This window comes from Bufo gargarizans, chromosome 10, assembly GCF_014858855.1.
Source record: "Bufo gargarizans isolate SCDJY-AF-19 chromosome 10, ASM1485885v1, whole genome shotgun sequence".
Taxonomy (NCBI): domain Eukaryota; kingdom Metazoa; phylum Chordata; class Amphibia; order Anura; family Bufonidae; genus Bufo; species Bufo gargarizans.
In genome coordinates this window covers 114,845,792-114,866,960 of record NC_058089.1, presented here as the reverse complement: position 1 = coordinate 114,866,960, position 21,169 = coordinate 114,845,792, and positions in this window count along the sequence as shown.

Below are 21,169 nucleotides of genomic sequence, written 5' to 3'. Positions count from 1 at the left end.
GTGAAGAAGGGAAAGTCCTATGCTTATGCCTGCTTTTCTTTTGGGTCTTCTGAAAAGCCCCACAATGTGTTGTATCCTCCAGCACATCTATATAGGTTAAAAAGTCCAGGGGGAGATTTGGTGCCACCGAGACCCTTCTTTGCTGATCTCCCCAGCTGTACCACGGTGAAAACGGAGAGATGTAGCTGTTAATAAGGGGTATTCATCATGAGACTGCCTATTTTTGGCCTTGTCTTTGACAGTCTCAGAAATGTGGATTTGTCCCTTGAATGTGAACTTCCCGTTAATTACGCTCAGAGAGACTGTTTCCCCTCTCGCCCTGCAAGTTAGTTAACGTAGAGCAATTCTCCAGGTGCAGCGGGGCTGATTGCATCTCTCCTGGCAGCGCTGCACATTTTGCAGGGAGCGGCCCTGTCTGTGATTGGAATACACTGTCTCAAACACCTTGAGACTCTGAACAGGAAACATGTTTAAATATTCATTACTTTCTGTAACTACCAGGGTAAATGACACGGTGCAGTGTGGATTGCTAAGTATATACCGTATACTCCGAACCCTGCCAACTCTGTAGAAGAGACAGAGATTCTAGCAGGTCTATGTGCTACAGTATCAATCACTTTTATTATCAGATATAGTCATGTGTACAGCGTTAAAAATCCACATGATTAAATATTAATTTCATAATGTCAGCGGCTGAGGAACGGATCCTGGGCATTGTATGCAAAGGCTCTGGACTGTGTACAGGGACAAACAGAGTGGAAATCACAAGGCAAGCATAAACTGTGCCGTCTTCATCTTACCATGTAAAGTCACCTAAACTCATCTATACCTGCCACAATCACAGCTGTAGCTTCGGGTGCTGGTGTCAGTGGGTAGAGGTGTAACTTGAAGCTCCTGGGCCGCTCAGCAAAATGTCATCATTGATAACAATAACTTTCTTTTATTGGGCCTCCTCAGTCGCAAACCCCAAGTGTGGCAGCAGCTACTGCACCTGTTTATGAGCCCCATGTTGTCCCCACATTTGTATAAGCACCTGTGACCCCGTATGTTGTAAATGGCTGATGCATCGCGGAGCACCGGGGTGCTGCCAAACCCCATCAGTATTGCAGGGCACTTGGCTTCCAGCTTGTAGGAAAGGAAGGTGTTGAGTGTCAGCATTGGTCTCTGCTTCGATCTATGATGAAGCCCCCAAATAAAGTGTTCTGCTGTTGTGTCAATACAATGAAAAAAGGGGGCAAGAGAATGGATAAATAGGCAGGGTTTGGCACCAGATACCCAAGTGCTGAATGGCCGCGTGTAGTGCTAGAGGGACCTGCTGTGGCTGTGTGTAGCCGGTAGGCCTAAGTGCTGCCGCCATGTGATATACTAGGGTGCTGCAGGCAGAGATAGAGAGATGGGGAGAGACACTCAAAGACAGATGCGCTGGAGCCAGAGGCTGTGGGACCTGAGGAGCTTGAGTGATGTTACACAACAGGGCCTGAGTGTAACTGCCAGGAGACAAGCCAGTGAGCTGATAAACAGACCGAGAAACTTTGGGGTCACTGATGGGTCAGCGTGGTCTGTAAAGGTGCTATGCAAAAATTGGAGCAGTAAAGTCGTAATTCAGAGATGGGCTGACTTGAGGAGGCCTGGCGGTGGTCTGTTGACCCACTGTTAAGACAATATAGACCTTGGTGGAAATTTATTGTGAGGGGAATATTTTAAAGGGCTTCTGTCAGCAGATCTGTACCTATGAAACTGGTTGATCTGTTACATGTGCACTTGGCAGCTGAAGGCATCTGTGTTGGTCCCATGTTCACATGTGCCTGTATTGCTGAGAAAAATGATGTTTTAATATATGCAAATTAACCTCTAGGAGCAATGGGGGCATTGCCGTTACACCTAGAGACTGCCACTCCCTCTGCACTTTGATTGACAGGGCCAGGTAGTGAAAACATCTTAATGCCTGGCCTATCAATCAAAGTGCAGAAAGTATGTCAGTTGCAGAGTGAGAAAGCCGACCCTCTAGGTGTAACGGCAACTCCCCTATTGCTCCTAGAGGCTTATTTGCATATATTAAAACATATGAACATAGGACCAACACAAATGACTACAGCAGCTAAGTGCACATGAACAAGGTCAGCCAGTGTCATAGGGACAAATCTGCTGACAGATGCCCTTTAAGTCAGTTTTGCTTGAGTCTGCCTTGGAGTACTTTATGCCACATTTATCAACTGTCGCATGTTGTCCTTAAACCTAACCCTTTTGTCTGGAGAAGCTCCTCCAGTTTTCCTACTCCACCCTCCTACTGGAGTGAGATTGTGACTTTTTTTGTGGGTTTTTTATTTTTAAACTCTGTTAGGGAAACTCATTAAAGAAGAACTTCCACAAAAATGTAATTTTATGACCTGCTAGAAAGGTACATGATGTATTCTGTGGTGAATGTAATTTTCTTACCAGTGTCTGTATTTGTGAGCTTATGCCTCCCTTCTAATTTTTAGCTGTGTCATGTGACCAGCAATCAGACTCTCCAAATGACACAGCATGTTTACAGACGCGGCGATACCATATATGTCTTTTTATTTATTTTTTCACATTTTACACAATAAGTTTTTGTGTTGCAATTTTCATACAGCCATTTTTTATTTTATTTTTGCCAAAAGTCTTGTGTGGGGGCTCATTTTTTGCGGGATGAGGTCACGTTTTTATTGCTACCATTTTGGGGTGCATACGACTTTTCGATAGATTAACTTTGTTTTTTTGGAGGTGAGCTCAAATTTTTTTTTTTTACATACAAGACCTCTGGGGGACATTTAACTTAATTTTGTTTTCCTTTTTACTACTGAATTCTCCTGTAACTGGGGCTGACATAGTAGCCCCAGTTAAAGGGGAAATACACCCCCAGAGAGGCTGTACAGTGCAGAGCTTATCAAGGTCTATTAAAGACCCGAAAGCTCCTTCATTCACCCGGCCCTGGCGATCACATGGATGGGACAGGAAGCGGCATAGTGCTTCCTGATCTGTATACACAGCGCTCGTTGAGATCTGTGTATACAGCGATCTACGAGGCAGGGACATACAGGAATGGTCCCTTCCTTCTCTCTGGGTTACACTGCTGTCACTGGCGTGTAGCTGCGATCTCTGAATGGACATTCTAGAACGTCCATTCAGAGATAAACGACCAGCCCAAGGACGTCTATAGTCAATAGGCTATCGTGAAGTGGTTAATATGGCTAACCACGCCACTTTCCCAGCATTATTTCAAAACTGAAGTGAGTGGTATAAAAATTCAAATAGTTGCTAAATTTTGTGCATCCCAGAAAGAAACTTGTCCAATGGTCTGGTATTTACAGGGTTTGGCAGTAAACATCAAAGAGGTCACACCACTCTGCGCCAACTTTAGACTGGTAAAGAGTCCATCATTAACCATTAATGCTACACTGGAAAGTACTCTGGAAGAATATGTAGTCTGCAACTATGATATTATTACTTTATTTTTCATCCATTCTATGTACTAGCTCACTTGGCTATTTTCGGACCTCCCAAAAAAATGAATGGCGAGCACGCTGCACATGCACAGTAAGCTGTCTTTCACTTTACGCACCAATATGACATTTGTGGCATATCCTAGCAGTATGCCACCAAAGTCTGAGATAATAAAACTCCTTTAATTTCTGGTCTGTAGCACAGGCTGTAACTCAGAATCAGTAATCCAATGTTTATGTAAAGTGTTGTTCAGAGTGGACTTAAAGGGGTTGTGGCACTTATTATATAGAGAAAGTTAATACAAGCCACTTACTAATGTATTGTGATTGTCCATATTGCTTCCTTTTTTGGCTAGATTTATTTTTCCATCACACTATACAATGCTTGTTTCCATAGTTATGACCAACCTGCAAACCATCAGCAGTGGCCGTGCTTGCACACTATAGGAAAAACTGTCGGCATCTCTGGTGGCTGGTTACGTCGGAGCTCACATAGGCTGGTGCTTTTTTTCTAAAATGTTCAAGCACGACCACCGCTCCTGGATTGCAGGGTTGTTGTAACCATGTGAACTAGCAGTGTATAATGTGATGGAAAAATGTATCCAGCCAGCAAAGGAAGCAATATGGCAATACAGCAATATGCTATTTGCTGTAGTGACACGGCCCCTTTCAATTCTAAGCCTAATTATATGCATGGACCATTGGTATTGCACATTTTATATAAGGGGTGAAAAGCTACAATATGCTAGGTTGACTTGCATAGGAATTTACAGGGATAGTTTTTTCCCCTCCTTTAGATATGCAGTACCATAGATATCTGGCACCAACTGCTCTCAATCTAGTAATGAAATAGCATAATATTTATCTCACTCTTAAAGCTAACTCATTAGAACACCTTTTTCTTATCAGTATCTCTCTTACCCAAATGACCTCAGTAATATCCAATTGCTCCTTAAATGTGACGTGTGTGTCCAGTATGCTGCTGTTTTGCAAGCTTCTCTGTGCTTTCCTCCCCATCTATAGCCTATGTGACCTGCTCCCCCTGGATGTGTTCTCCCCTCTCTGATCTGCTGTGTACAATCTACTCCCCTAGTTTCTATCTCTGACACCAAAACAATGGAGGGGGGCAGCAGAGAAAGAAACATGATCCTTGCTCTGACAGATTTCTGCTGCAACACCAGCTAGATGAAGGACTTACACACGCTGTGCAGGAAATTTATTAAATTGTTTAATTTTGCATTCTAGAAGGTAAAAAATAAATAAGTGCAAAGATGTCGATAGCCTTTAAAACTAGAAAGGCCTGGAGGGCTAAATAATCTATTCATCTGTTTCCTAGCTCTATTTTTGGGAATGCCAGGAAACAACCACAGAGAAGCACAGAATGAATCACCACACGTAGAGAAATTTACAATCCCCAAACCTCTACAGTAATGGTGCTCACATGGCTGTCACCCATATTTCTCAGAAGCAGATATGACTAATAAAGGGATGAGCAGAATATTTAATGACTGACATTACGAAATGACTTGAGGGTTTATATTTAGGGATGAACAAATTTCATGTTATGAAATTCATTTGCGCTTCGTTTGGTGGTAAAATCAGATTTGCATTATGGATTCCGTTACCACGGACCATAACACAATTCTATGACGGAATGTATAACGGAATGCCTTTAGAGGCATTCCGTTATTCATTCCATCATAATAGAAGTATATAGCCTGCATAACAGGTCCATCCCGTTTCCGTTATCCAGGAGAGGACTCCAGCATAACGGAAAACGGACGGATCCGTTATGCAGGCCATAGACTTCTATTATGACGGAATGAATAACGGAATGCCTCTAAAGGCATTCCGTTATACATTCCGTCATAGAATTGTGTTATGGTCCGTGGTAATGAAATCCATAATGCAATTCTGCTTTTACCACCAAACGAAGCGCAAAAGAATTTCAAAATATGAAATTCGCTCATCTCTATTTATATTTATTGGAGATATTTTAATTTCCGGAATCACTAAATAATGTTTGCTGTTCCACCATAAAACTATCGACATTCTATATTCTGGTCTTCTGATCCCCTGCTCCCCTCTTCTGTTCCATCACCTTTAGACCTCCAGACAAACACAAAACTCAGTGTCGAATTGCAGACAAACCCATTTTTTAATCCAGTTATTTAAAGTCTGGGGTGAAGGGAAAAAAAGGCCCATAAGGAACTTGTAGTTGAATTATGAAACCTACTTCATTCAGCAACCCCGGTGGCAAATGCATCTCCGAATTTCAGCTGAAACACTTTGTAAATTGTGTTATTCTGTGCTGATAATAAATCATTATAGCCTTAAACACTTCTCCAGTGCGGAGCCTCAGTCACAAATTATCTTGTCATTCTGACCAAAACATTCTCCAAAAAGGCTTGACAAGTGCTAAAGCCCAGACCATGAAACCATGTGTTGTTGTAAAAGCAAGATTCAGAAATGTCAATTAATTAGATTAAGAGGATACTTTTAGTTTTATTTTTTGTTGCCAAATAATCCTTAAAATATTCAGAGCAGGGAAAAAGTCTGGGAGATGCAGTCGCCAACCCATGCACAACAACAATAGCGACTGTGGAAATGTCCATAGATTATAACAGGTGTTTTGTGATAATTCCATATAGCATTGCTACTACTGTAGGTGTTCTCCTGGAAATTATAATTTATAACTATAGCAGTATAACAGTATGCAAAATATATTCATGTCAGTACCTTTGAAGCTTGCAGTCGTAATTCCCCCATCAATGTGAAGTAGAGGTAAAATATATATGAAAAGTACTTCAGTGGAAATTACCTTCCATTATCAGATCCCTCAATCTGAAGAATTGACAAAATGAAGGACTGTGTGGAACTCAAGCCACCAAGCACTGACTGGCCAGTGAATCTGTCAGCAGACACCACAGACAGTATTACGTAGTAAAGACTAAACTGCAGCCTGTAGTCTGCTATTAGATTTACATGGAAATGTTAAACTCTCCGTAGTGCTACATCTTTTTATTGAAATGCTCCTATTACAGTATGGACAATTACAAAAGTAAGGCAGTTCAGAATGGGTGTATCCTATAGTAGGTTGTACATAAATAAATAATTTAAAAGCACAATAGCACTTTTTTTTTTTTATCGGTAGGGGTGCTGTTGCCAGGACTGCCATTAAGAAGGAAGGCACTACACCATCTCTGTGCACATTCATTCTGAAGATTGCGAGGGTACCAGCAGTAGTGATGGACTAACAATGGCCAGGACATTTCGCAAACGTGCGTTGGTGATCAAATGTTCGCGAACCGCGCGTTTGCGGCACGGGCCTGATTCACTTTAATTGCGGGCGAACCTGAAAAACCTTCAGGTCATATTTGCAGCCACCAAATACTTACTAGAAGTGCACAAATAGTCCCACAACATGGACAGTGACATACCAGAGGGAGATCAATGGCAAAAATTCCCACAAAAAATATGTATTTTAATCAGGGGCCAGTTTTTTGCCTCTTAAAGGGAAACTCTCAAAAATGTGGTATATTAGGCGGTCAGTGGATAACAATTTTAGTGCAGGCCAGTGGAGTGCAGGCCCCAAAAATGATGCATTCACCTGACAGAAAAGAACAAGTGATTATGTGGTTGGAGGTATATTAGACGGTCAGTGGATAACAATTTTACTGTAGGCCAGTACAGGCCCTAAAAATTATGCATTTACCTGACAGAAAAGAAAAAGTGATTATGTGGCTGAAGGAACATTAAGCGGTCACTGAATAACAATTTTATTGTAGGCCAGTGGAGTACATGCCCCAAAAATTTGGCATTCACCTGACAGAAAAGAACAAGTGATTATGTGGCTAGAGGTATATTAGACGGTCAGTGGATAACAATTTTACTGTAGGCCACTGGAGTAGAGGCCCCAAAAATTTGGCATTCACTTGACAGAAAAGGCCTTTTATGCAGCAGTATATACATAAGACAAGGACCATTCTTTGTTCTGGGTGTGTCACTTATAGGTAGGTAAGCGGAGAAATAACCAAACACAGGAAAACAAACAGAACAAATGACTAGGCCCAAAAGCTAGGGAGAAATGGGCCACCTCTTAGCGATCCTTAAAAGTTTTCCATAAACTGCTGTGCACATGTGCATACCCTAATTGTGGATATGCACATGCTCTCGTGCCTAAGTCTATAAACCCTGGGCAAACCCTAAGCTGTAGGGAAAAGGGAAGAGTCAACCTGCTTCTTCAAACACTGAGGAAGCAAGCATCTCCCTAGAGGCCTAGATAAAAGACACAATGGTAAATAACAGAGAGGACTTATCTAGAACAGAGCTGGAGCAGATGATCCACCACATATCCAGAGCTCACAGGAAAGAACTATAACCCGCACAGGCCACTGGGGGAAGGAGGGATAAAAAGACTCCCTAACAATCAAACCCAGTACACCTGAGGGAAGGTGGATCCAGCTCAAACCTAACAGAGAAGTCAGACATGTGCCGCCAGTCTGACAGACCTCCGCACATTCACAGGGCAAGGCGTGACAGTATTCCCCCTTCTATGGGTGACCTTCGGACACCCCGGACCAACTTTATCCGGGTGTGCCCTATGAAAGGCCCTCACCAGGCGTCTAGCACTAACATCAGTAGCCGGAACCCACATTCTTTCCTCGGGACCGTATCCCTTCCAGTGTACCAGGTACTGAAGGGAACCCCGAGAATCCTAGAGATCTCAAACTCCTATTTGCCATCCACCAGGACAGGGGGAGGTGGCAATGGAGATGGTTAAACAGGTTCCACATATTTCTTCAATAAAGACCTGTGAAACACATTATGGATCTTCCAGGTCTGCGGAAGATCCAGACGAAACGCCACCGGGTTGACAATAGCAGAGATTTTGTAAGGGCCAATAAATCTTGGACCCAATTTCCAAGATGGTACCTTCAGCTTAATGTTTTTAGTGGACAACCACACTGAATCACCCACACACAGGTCCGGACCAGTCATACGTCTCCTGTCAGCCATCTGTTTATATCTTTTACCCATCTTTTCCAAATTAACTTGGATCTTCCGCCAGATAGATAAAAAGGCGGAAGAGAATCTCTCCTCTTCTGACATCCCAGAAGATCCAGTCCCAGAAAAATTACCAAACTGTGGGTGAAAACCATATGCGCCAAAAAATGGTGACTTATCAGTGGACTCCTGTCTACGGTTACTCAAGGCAAATGCGGCTAGAGACAAGTTAGAGACTTTGTTGCCAAGACCAGTCATCCTGGTTCTTGGCAATAAAACACCTCAAATAGGTCTCAAGGTTTTGGTTAGTGCGCTCTGTCTGACCATTCGACTGGGGATGAAAAGCCGAAGAGAAAGACAGTTGAATTCCCAGACGATAGCTGAACGCCCTCCAAAACCTGGAAACAAATTGCGTCCCCCTATCAGACACCACCTCAAGAGGGAATGCCATGTAGTTTCACAATGTTTTCGATAAAAACCTGAGCAAGAGTTTTGGCATTGGGCAAGCTAGGTAACGGTACAAAGTGTACCATCTTACTAAAGCGGTCCACTACAGCCAAAATCACAGTTTTCCCAGAGGAACTCGGTAAATCGGCAATAAAGTCCATGGACAAAATGCGTCTAAGGACGAGACTGGATGGACAAAGGAAGAAGGGATCCTGAAGGCCAAGTGTAAGACACCTTTGCATGTGTACAGGTCTCACAAGCTGCTACATAACCCTCCGCAACCCTGGCCACCAGAATCTCCGGGAAATAAGATCCATGGTGGATTTGCTTCCAGCATGTCCCGCAAGGACCGTATCATGATGTTCCTTGAACACCTTGTATCGCAGTTCAGCAGGAACAAACAACTTGTCTGGAGGACAAGAATTAGGAGCCTCCTCCTGGGCCACCTTCATCTCCAACTCGGGGTACAGAGCGGAAACCACCACCCCATCAGCCAAAATCGGAGCGGGATCCTCCAAATCACTCCCCCCAGGAAAACTATGTGACAACGCATCTGCCTTGACGTTTTAACCCCAGGGCAAAAGGTGAGCACAAAATTGAACCTAGTAAAAAAACAGTGACCATCTAGCCTGTGTAGGATTCAGGCGCTTAGCAGACTGCAGGTAAGCCAAATTCTTGTGGTCAGTATATATCATAATAGGATGAGTAGCCCCTTCCAACCAATGACGCCATTCCTCAAAGGCCAATTTGATGGCCAATAATTCTCCTACATCATAATTTCTTTCAGCGGCCGAGAGTTTCTTGGAGAAAAAAGCACACGGACGCCATTTGCTAGGGGATGGACCCTGTGAAAAAACTGCGTCGACCCCAACTTCTGATGGATCGACCTCCACGACAAACGGTTGAGACACATCAGGTTGCATCAGAATGGGAGCAGACGCAAAACATTTCTTAATAGCAGAAAAGGCCTGTAATGCCTCATCCGACCAGACAGAGAAGTTGGCACCTTTTTTTAGTCATATCTGTCAAAGGTTTTACAATGGTGGAATAATTCAAGATGAATTTTCTGTAGTAATTGGTAAAACCCAATAACCGCATCAGAGCTTTCTGATTCTCAGGCCGATCCCATTCTAGTACCGCCCAGACCTTTTCAGGGTCCATACGAAAACCAGTCAGAAAGCAGGTATCCCAAAAACAGTAGCTCCTGGACAGCAAATACACATTTTTCCAATTTTGCTTACAATTTATTCTCCCGAAGGATCGACAACACCTGTCTCACGTGATGGGTCTCCAAATCGGGTGAGTAAATTAGTATGTCATCAAGGTAAATAACAATGAACCTTCCCACTAAATGATGGAAAATATCATTGATAAATCGCTCAAAGACCGCTGGCGCATTAGTTAAACTAAAGGGCATGACAAGATTCTCGAAATGGCCATCTCCTTCCTTAATTCTGATCAGATTATAAGCTCCTCTTAAATCCAACTTGGAGAACACCTTGGCTCCGACAATTTGATCAAATAGATCAGAAATCATAGGAAGGGGATACGGATCACGGACTGGAATGAGATTCAATTCCCGTAAATCTAAACACGGTCTAAGTGATTTGTCTTTCTTTTTACGAAAAAGAAGCTGACGGCCACAGGGGACTTAGATGGACTAATATGTCCCTTTTCCAAACTCTCGGCAATATACTTCCGCATAGCTTCTCTTTTGGGTTGGGAAAGGTTGTATAGAAACATAGAATGTGTCGGCAGATAAGAACCATTTGGCCCATCTATTCTGCCCAATATACTAAGTACTATAGATAGCCCCTGGCCCTATCTTATATGAAGGATGGCCTTATGCCTATCCCATGCATGCTTAAACTCCTTCACTGTATTTGCAGCTACCACTTCTGCAGGAAGGCTATTCCATGCATCCACTACTCTCTCAGTAAAGTAATACTTCCTGATATTACTTTTAAACCTTTGCCCCGCTAATTTAAAACTATGTCCTCTTGTAGCAGTTTTTCTTCTTTTAAATATTCTCTCCTCTTTTACCTTGTTGATTCCCTTTATGTATTTAAAAGTTTCTATCATATCCCCTCTGTCTCGTCTTTCTTCCAAGCTATACATGTTAAGGTCCTTTACTCTTTCCTGGTAAGTTTTATCCTGCAATCCATGTACCAGCCGAATATATAGCCGAGATTTGGGCAGTTTAGCTCCAGGGAGATTGACTGGATAATCATATTCTCGATGGGGGGGCAACTCCTGAGCTCCACCCTCCGAGAATAAGGTGGAGTTCCAGCGCGTCGGGCTGTCACAAATAAGAGGTCTGACGGGCAGGTGGTTTCGCCATTGAACGTCAGCTTCCCCTGGGAATTCATTCAGCATTGCGACTTCCTCATCTTCCAGGTCCTGCTCCTCGATGGCTTGATCCATGACCAGACACAATGCACGCTCCAGAAATAAGGTGTAAGGTACGATGTCACTGATTGCAATCGCTGCACATCTAAGTTCAGGACGTGTGCCATGCACGGCACGTGTGTCATTTTGCCCTGTTTCAGCTTGCTCAGCAGATTGGCACTGTTAACGCACAACACTTTACCACCCGTGAAATTAAGCGGGTTAGGCACTGATCGGCCTGTGACCACAGAGCTGAAAGCAGTGCAGGACCGGTGTGGCTCTTGGCTTCCAGGCACAACAGCCGCAGCACAGCATGACATCGTCTCACCTGGCACGTCAAATAGGTCCTGGGGAGCTTGAGGGGTGCAGTCGAAAAGAAGGAGTCAGCCGAGGATGGAGTAGGAGGAGGAGAAGAAGAGGCAGGCCTGCATGCAATCTGTGGCGGTAACACCAAATCCACACGGGTGCCACGGGTTACATGCTTGATTGTCGTCAGAAGGTTCACCCAGTGGGCGGTAAAAGTTATGTACCTTCCCTGCCCGTGTTTGCTAGACCACGTGTCTGTGGTCAGATGTATATTGGCACCGACACTGTGTGCCAGAGATATATTCAATTGCCGCTGAACGTGGCCATATAGCTCTGGGATGCCCTCCTGGGAGAAATATTTCCTTCCAGGGACCTTACATTGCGGTGTGCCAATGGCCACAAATTTTCTAAAGGCCTCCGAGTCCACCAGTTTATATGGCAGTAGTTGGCAGGCTATCAGTTCCGACAAGCCAGTGGTTAGTCATTGGGCAAGAGGGTTATCCAGCATCATCAACTTTTTACCCGTAAACTTTTGGGCCACGGAAGCCTGCCTTCTGCCAGACAAACACGTCGACGGCATGGTGGAAAGTGGAGTGAAGAACAAATGAGAGGAGAGAGAAGGAGAAGAGGCAGGACGTGGAGCGCCGGGAGTGTGGCTTTTTGGGTTCTGACGGTGTTGCTCCCACTCGACGATGGGAGACCAGATGCCTTCTTAAGGCGGCTGTCCCTAGGTGAGTGTTGGGTTTACCGCGACTTATGAGTTGACAGCACAGGCTGCAGATGGCAACACTATTGTCAGCAGCTGACACGCAAAAAAAAGCCCACACTGCGGAGCCATGTGCCGGCATCCTGGGAGCGCAAGATGTTACTGTGCATGGTGGATGGATCTCTCCAGATACATTTGCAGTCTGCTTTTTGCCTCCTGTGCACTGCGAGTTCAGCCTACTTCTCCTCCCTATCTGCTGCTCCGCCTCTCCCTCTGACCTCCTCTCCTCGTCCTCTTTGGTGGGCACCCACGTGACGTCCATCGACACATCATCATCGTCACCTTCACCACCACCGACTTTAGAGATCTCGGAGTAGGCAGCAACAGCGGGGACCATCCTCCTTGGGCTGATCTGGGTACTGTTGTTAGACTGCTGGGTGGCGGCCGTTGCTACCTCCTCTTCCTCATCCAATGCCAAGAATGTCCTGGTCTGGGAATGGATGGGAAAATAATTCCTCTGACTCTAGTGAAGGGACTATGGTGGTGGTGTCTTTGGGGGTACACATAGCAGAGAGTGAGGAGGGTGCAGAAGGCTAAGTGAGCCACACAACCAACTCTGGTGCGTCCTTTGACGTAATCGCACGCACCTTCTCCAACTTCCCACTTAGGCTCCGGCCTGGTACACCTGCCCGACCCTTACCAGCTCTGCAGATCGGCCTGCCTCTTCCTTTGCCTGTGATTTTCAAAATGACCCGGTGCCAAAGTCCCTAGAGAAGAGCAGTATTTGTGGAAGCGGGTATATCGCAGGCCTCAATCAGTATTTGGTAGAAGCCGGTATATCGCACCCCTTAGTAACATAGTACGTAAGGCCGAAAAAAGACATTTGTCCATCCAGTTCGGCCTGTCATCCTGCAAGTTGATCCAGAGGAAGGCAAAAAAAACCTGTGAGGTAGAAGCCAATTTTCCTCACTTTAGGGAAATATAAAATTCCTTCCCGACTCCAATCAGGCAATCAGAATAACTCCCTGGATCAACGATCCCTCTCTAGTAGCTATATCCTGTAATACTATTACACTCCAGAAATACATCCAGGCCCCTCTTGAATTCCTTTATTGTACTCACCATCACCTCCTCCTCAGGCAGAGAGTTCCATAGTCTCACTGCTCTTACCGTAAAGAATCCTGTTCTATGTTTGTGTACAAACCTTCTTTCCTCTAGACGCAGAGGATGTCCCCTCATCACAGTCACAGTCCTGGGGATAAACAGATGATGGGATAGATCTCTGTACTGACCCCTGATATATTTATACATAGTAATTAGATCTCCCCTCAGTCGTCTTTTTTCTAAAGTATTTTGTGGAAGCAGGTATATAGAACCCCTTAATCAGTATTTTGTGGAAGCAGGAATATAGAACCCTTGAATCAATATTTGGTGGAAGCAGTTATATCGCACCCCTCAATCAGTATTTTGTGGAAGCCGGTGTATCGCAGGCCTTAATCAATATTTGCTGGAAGCGGGTATATCGCACCCCTCAATCAGTATTTTGTGGAAGCCGGTGTATCGCAGGCCTCAATCAATATTTAGTGGAAGCAGGTATATCGCACCTCTCAATCAGTATTTTGTGGAAGCAGGTATATCGAACCCCTTAATCAGTATTTTGTGGAAGCAGGTATATCGCATCCCCTCAATCAGTATTTTGTGGAAGCAGGTATATAGAACTCCATAATAAATATTTGGTGGAAGCAGGTATATCGCACCCCTCAATCAGTATTTTGTGGAAGCCGGTGTATCGCAGGCCTCAATCAATATTTAGTGGAAGCAGGTATATCGCACCTCTCAATCAGTATTTTGTGGAAGCAGGTATATCGAACCCCTTAATCAGTATTTTGTGGAAGCAGGTATATCAAACCCCTTAATCAGTATTTTGGAGAACCAGGTATATCCCACCCCTCAATCAGTATAATAATGATCGATGGTGGTATAGGGCAGGGGACTTATAAGGGTTAATGATCGTTGGTGGTATAGGGCAGGGGGTTAATGATACTCAGCCGATATGCCCGATGTCCAGGGGGTGCTAGTTTCTCCAGGGGATGATCCTCTCTTGGTGGTGGGGGCTTCCAGCACTCCTGAGCGCAGCGCCGCCGGACTATTTAAGCTCGGCAGCGCTCGCTCTCGTCCCACCAGTGCCGCGGCCTGAACACATGGGCTGGCGCAGTGATATGATGACACCACGCTGGCCCGCGCATCCCGGAGCATGCTTCCAGGTGGGGGGGGGTCCTTTGATCCTCCCGCCTATGGAGCGGATGCACACCTCCGGCGCTGCCGGAGATGGTGACAAAGGGAAGAGGATCTTATTGATCCTCTGTCCTTTGAAGAGGCCGGCGCTGGACATAATTGTCCAGCTGTCGGTCTCCTCCACCCCCCCAGCAGACGGATTCCAGAGGGGGGGCAGGGGAGATTGGCCGTAATTCTTTTGCCCATACATGTTTATAGATACTTGGGGCACATCTATAAACATATATGAGTGGACATAATATACATATAGGGGGCAGGTATATATTAGGATGATGAGTCCACCTATACCATATAGAGGTATACATATATATTCATAGATGTTTGGGGCACATCCATAAATATATACACACATTCTACCTGGACGGGCCCATAAAAAGGGCCAATATATATATGCATATAACTATTTATATATAACACTATATATTTAAATATAACACTTCCCTCAACATGTGGACATAAGTATTCAGACCCTTTGTTATAATACTTAACATTTAGCTCTGGGGACTCCCATTTCTCTTCATCTTTGAGATATTCCTACACCTTGATTGGAGTAACCTATGGTAAATTTAGTTGATTGGACATGATTTGGAAAGACACAGCCCTGTTTATAGAAGGTCTCACATCTGTCAATGCATATCAGAACAAAAACCAAGCCAAGAGGCGGAAAAAACTGCCTGTATAGCTCAGAGACAGGATTGTGTGGAGGTAAAGGTCTGGAGAAGGAGGCAAAACATTTATGATGCACTGAGACCACAGTAGCCTTCATCATTCTAAAAAGGCAGAGGTTTGGAACAGCCAAGACTCCAAGAGCTGGCCACCCCACCAAACTAAGTAATCTGGGTAGAAGGTCCGTAGTAGGAGAGGTGACCAAGAACCCAATGGTCACTCTGGCTGAGCTCCAAAGATCCTGTGTTTAAATGGGAGAAACTTCCAGAAGGTCAACCATCACTGCAGCACTCCACTAATCTGGTCTTTATGGCAGAGTGGCCAGAAAGAAGGCTGTATTCAGTACAAGAGACATGATGCCTGGAATTTACAAAAAAAAGGACCTAAAGGACATTGTGAGAAACAAGATTCAATGATCTGATGAAAGCAAGATTTAATTTTTTTGCATCAATTTTAAGCATCATGTCTGGAAGAAACCAGACACTGCTCATAAATTGCATTGTACTATTATAGTGACACATGGTGGTGGACGCATTATGCTGTGGGGGACAGAGAGACTGGTCAAGGCTGAGAGAAAGCTGAATGGAGAAAATACAGAGATATTCTTAATGAAAACCTTATCCAGAGTGCTCTGGACCTCAGACTGGTCCGAAGGTTCACCTTCCAACAAGATAATGATCCTAAGCACATAGCCAAGACAACACAGGATAGTATAAGGGACAACTCTTTGAATGTCCTTGAGTGGCCCAGCCAGAGCCCTGAACCCAATGGAATATCTCTGGAGAGACCTCACAATGGCTGTCCACCAACGGCCCCCATCCGACCTGATAGAGCTTGAGAGGATCTGCAGAGAACAATGGGCGAAAATCCCCAAATCCAGATGTGCAAACCTTGTGGCATCATCCCCAAGAAGACTGAAGGCTGGAACCGCTGCCAAAGGGGCTTTAACTAAGTTCTGAGTAAAGGGTTTTGAATACTTATGTCCTGAGAAAAGAGGCTGAATACTTGCCCTTAGCAAAGGGGCCAAATACTTATGTCCTGAGTAAAATGTCTGAATACTTATGTCAATGCAAGATTTTAGTTTTTCCTTTTCAATAAATTAGCAAACATTTATAACACCCTGCTTTCACTTATTAAGTGTAGATCGATGGGGAATAACTGGAATTTTTATTTTAGTACAAGCTCACAATATATCAAGATTGTGAAAAAAGTTAAAGGGTCTGAAGACTTTATGAATGCACTGTAAATAACTGAGATAAAAGTACATCACGGGGTTTACAAGAGAATATCAATATCACATATCCGTAGAATATACAATATAAATAAGGAAGTGACATCCTACATTAGTCGAAACATTCCTGTGTGTCTTTACATGTGGCAGTGGTTTGGGATCCGCAAAACACAGATAGCGGCCATGTGCGTTCCGCAATTTGCGCACTGCACATGGCCGCAAACATAATAGAAAATGCCTATTCTTTTCCACGATTGCGGATAAGAATAGGACATGTTCTATCTTTTCTGCGGAGCCGCGGTACGGAATAATGGATGCGGACAGCACACGGTGTACTGTCCGCATCTTTTGAGGGCCCATTGAAATAAATGCATCCGCAGACCTTCCGCAAAATTGCGGAACGGGTGTGAATCCGTTCATACGGCCGTGTGAATGAGCCCTAAGTAGCATGTTTGTCAGAATAGGGTGAGCAGTGTCACTACATATGAAATGGCTAATGTAAAGGGTATTATCTACACTGGAGTAGTGACTCTTATTTATAGGCAAGGCGCTATATCCACCTGACACATGTAACCATGTAGGATGGATCTTGCATTATTATCTATGGAGAAAAAAATCCTTATAATTTTATAAAATGTATTATTTTATTTTATTGCTGTGATCTGTTGTAGCATATCCTTTCTGTCTTACAGAGCCTCCGGCTTCTATGTAGACATAACCCTGGTAAGCAAATTAATTATAACTTTCTAGAGCTTCATTGTTTCTCTAAGTTTGTTTTAGGGACAAAGTTGAACCTAATAAATGTTTTCCTTGTCCAACCAAACAGATTTACAGTTCTCAATGAGCATTTTCTCCTCCACTGGCAAAACCACAACAGCTGTGAGGCGGCTTCCAGGTGCTTTCCATATGCTCACCATTACAAGGTTAAAAGGCACGTTAGGTCCTCTAATATCGCACATTGGAAAGCTGTCTAGTGGAAGGTGTGAGCTATCTCATGGCAGGCAGAGTGTGCGAGGCCACATCTAACGGAGGCAAATTTGTAATGTATTCAGCGAGACAGGAAGTACATCCTGACTCGCCAATCAATAGTAGCAAACCAATAACTACTTTATTAAAATGTCACTTTTTTTCCAGCTTAGCAGAGAATTACCAGATATACCAGCGCCCTGGAGACTTCAGTCACTTCCAAAACCCCACAATTACCTACTTCCTGCCCTCAGCTGTTTTTGAAGAACCTGAACTTTACAGGGAATTCGGATAAAACTTCACTATTCATACAGCGATCAACCCCAATACAAAAATCTGCAAAACACTTGCAGAATATCCTCCATTGCCCTCATTCCATGGTTACCCATTGTCATTTGAAGTTGCCTTTATGTTGAAAAAAGGCAAATGACACCATTCCCCTCTTGTTTCAGTTATTCCTCCAATACCTGTACATATAACATCTTCATTATGATCACAGTTAGCAGATTTGCTTCAGAAATGTACGTGACTGTACCATCATTCAAATGAGGCCTGCAAAAATCTATACCCATAATGCAGAACCAACCCCAGTCATACATATGAGATGGATTTTCAGACATATCCGTCACAAGTAAACATTCCCTTAAATATGAAACTGTTATAAGTTTGATAACCAGGCCAAACCACATATCGGCAACGTCCGTTACCAGCATCACAAGAAACATGATGGCAATTCTGTGAGCTCTGCATCCCAGGCAAAGTGTCTTGACTATAAAAGCCGCTGTCCTTGTTACTGCATCCTACGGATTCTCCCACCAACAGAATATTTCCACTATGCACAGGATGGGGTTTAAGGCCATGTTTTATCAAGACCATCATGCACTACGCAGGTCTTGATAGGGCTTTTTCTGTCAGAGCAGGCATTTAAAGGCTATGTACACCTTTGGGGTAATTTTTTTCTACTCTACTTTATTCTACTCATTTTGAGCTAAAAATATATTTTTTTCAATTCGTCTTTATTAAAAATATGGAGCCCTTATTTCTGTATAGAGCTGATATTCTCTAGTAACAGGCTCTGAATTTTCTGTCTTTTTCATCAGTTCCTTATCTCTGCTCTCTGACATAATTAAAGCTCAGTTTGGCTTAAATAAGTGTTTATGTCCTTTTAGTAGTTTAGAGATAAGGGTTATTAAATGACCTGCACAAAGTGAAAGTGAAATTACCAGTCACAAAGTTAGTAAAACGGTTAACCCTTTGTGACAGAATGGCTCAATATTTTTAATAAAGGCAAATTGAAAATATGATTTTTAGCCAAAAATGAAGTAACATGTAATTATAAAAAAAAAACTGCCTCCGAAGGTGTACATAGCCTTTAATTTATGAAAAGGCGCAGGTCTCCTCTGGCTGCGCTGCCATTGATTTTAGTCATTATTTACACCAACTTCTGGCATAAATAATGATGAATGTGCCAGGGACAAAAGCTTGTCTTCGCCATGCCCCGTTTTAGGAATCCTGCCTAGGGCAATGTAGAAAAAAAACACACGTTGCAATTAAAAAAGTTGCTGTGGCATTTACAAAGTTTTCAAAATTTTTGAACACTAGAAATCTAAGGTGGGGGAATGATAATTTCCCCGTTAGTGTCTGATCATTTGAGGATCAACTGAGAAGCTGCAGTTGAGCATGCATTAAACTCTTTGGGACATCCGAAGATAGGCTAGTACAGCACCCATCTATCACCCATCTATCTCCAACTGTCCCATTGAGCTGAATGTAGAGACTGCGTGTTTTGTAGCAAAGCCCCTAACTCCTTGGTTGGTTCTCACCTTCTACTTGTACCCTCACCATGTCAATCTGACCACACTTATTGTGGGACAGATTACTGACATTTTTGTGCTCAGAAGGAATGAATTGAAAGATGATATAAACGTTGGCCTAGTGTGCAGTCATTGTACTTCTCACAAGATGATCATGACTCTATGTGAAAGGTCAGACTTTTTTTTTAGTACATACCAGAACTGCCCTGTATTCCTAGCTGAACTGCCTGAACTCTCAGCCGTGATTCACAGTCTTCTAGAAAAGTCTTGCTCAGTTTTTTTTTAAAGCCGCATTAAGAAAATTTACTGAATACTCGTCTATAGGTTGCGTGGGGGATCTGCAATGTACATTCTTGGCTGTTCCCAGAATGGCCATTGTTTTCACTCACATCATCCCGTCTCTACCATGTCACTGCTTATAAATTCACATGTGTCTGACCAAGTCACTGAAATCTGCCATTAAAGATACAGCATTAACTCTACCAGCTCTGATGATCGTTAGTGGTGATTAGAGCCGTCTCCGCACATCTAGCACTGGCAGGGTTAACGGCGCTGTCAAAACAAGCCTTCAGACCCATTTGATTGGGATGGGGACTTATCACACTGTCACCAACTCTCTTTTCATTAGGCTGTTGCTCTCTGTTAGACTAGCCATGCAGAAGGACTCAAACACATGCACAAATTAAATCGACATCCAAATTCAACCAATATACAAAGCAATTTAAATGATATTCATTAGAGCGATGACAAGTCCTGATGAGGCTTTCAGGAGCTGGGTCCTTCAGCATTATCCGACTTTGGCTCATGGTCACTGAGGCAGAACTACAGCAACTGTACCTCTGGATTTAAAGATTTCAAGTGTCCATGACTGTGACTTCTCTCAATACACAAAGTGATGTCCAGAAGGAACCCTAAAATTTCTGGGTCATTTAGAGGGCTGTTATGTCCCCCAGTTTCCAAAGAGTGAAGGACACCTCCCCTTCTTTCCTACATTTTACTAATCCAGCAATTAAGCAAGATTTCATTTTCAAGTGATTTTCTCTCTCTTGGCTAAAAAGGTCACTAATTTACTGTTATGGTTGCTATAAATGTGTCCCCCGTTTCCTGCAGCATAAAATAGATCTGCCATATTACAAAGTAAGTGAAATTGCAGATTTTACTAGACTAATTTTAATGGTGGAAAAAATAGACCTTTTTGTAAGAATAATATTCTCCATTCCAGCTCATTCCATTATTCTCTAAAAGTATTTCTGCATCTGTTACTTTGGAAATTTTCATCCCTCTCAGAGATCCGGCCCATTATGTCATGGAACAATCCGGTCTATGTATTTATTCTATATTAATAGGCTGAGAAAAAAAAAATCATTATAATCAGTGACTGACCTTGGTTACAATGACCTTGGTCACTGTCAGCATAGATTCTTTACTGTAAGAGCTGTGAGGCTATGCAACTCTCCGCATATGATGTTGATATACAGTGCTGTGAAAAAGTATTTGCCTCCTTACAGATTTCTTTTGTTTTTGCACATTTGTCACACTTAAATGTTTATGAAACATTATCAATCAGATTATCAAACAAATTTGAATCACAGATAACGTGACTAAATACAAAAAGCAGTTTTTAAATGATTTAATTTATTAAAGGGGAAAAAAAACTATCCAAACCAGCCTGGCCCTAAGTGTAAAAATAATTGTCCTGCCATGAAATAATTGTTATTAGGCCGTCATTTTTCACAGTGTAGCGGAGGTCCCATTCATTTCTATGGAGCTGTAAAAAAAAACAAAAAAAAAACTGATAGTCCTCCGTTTTTTCTCCGTGTCCATGATCCGTGATTCCAGTCCGTCATAAAATATAACTTGTCCTATTCTTATCAGTGGA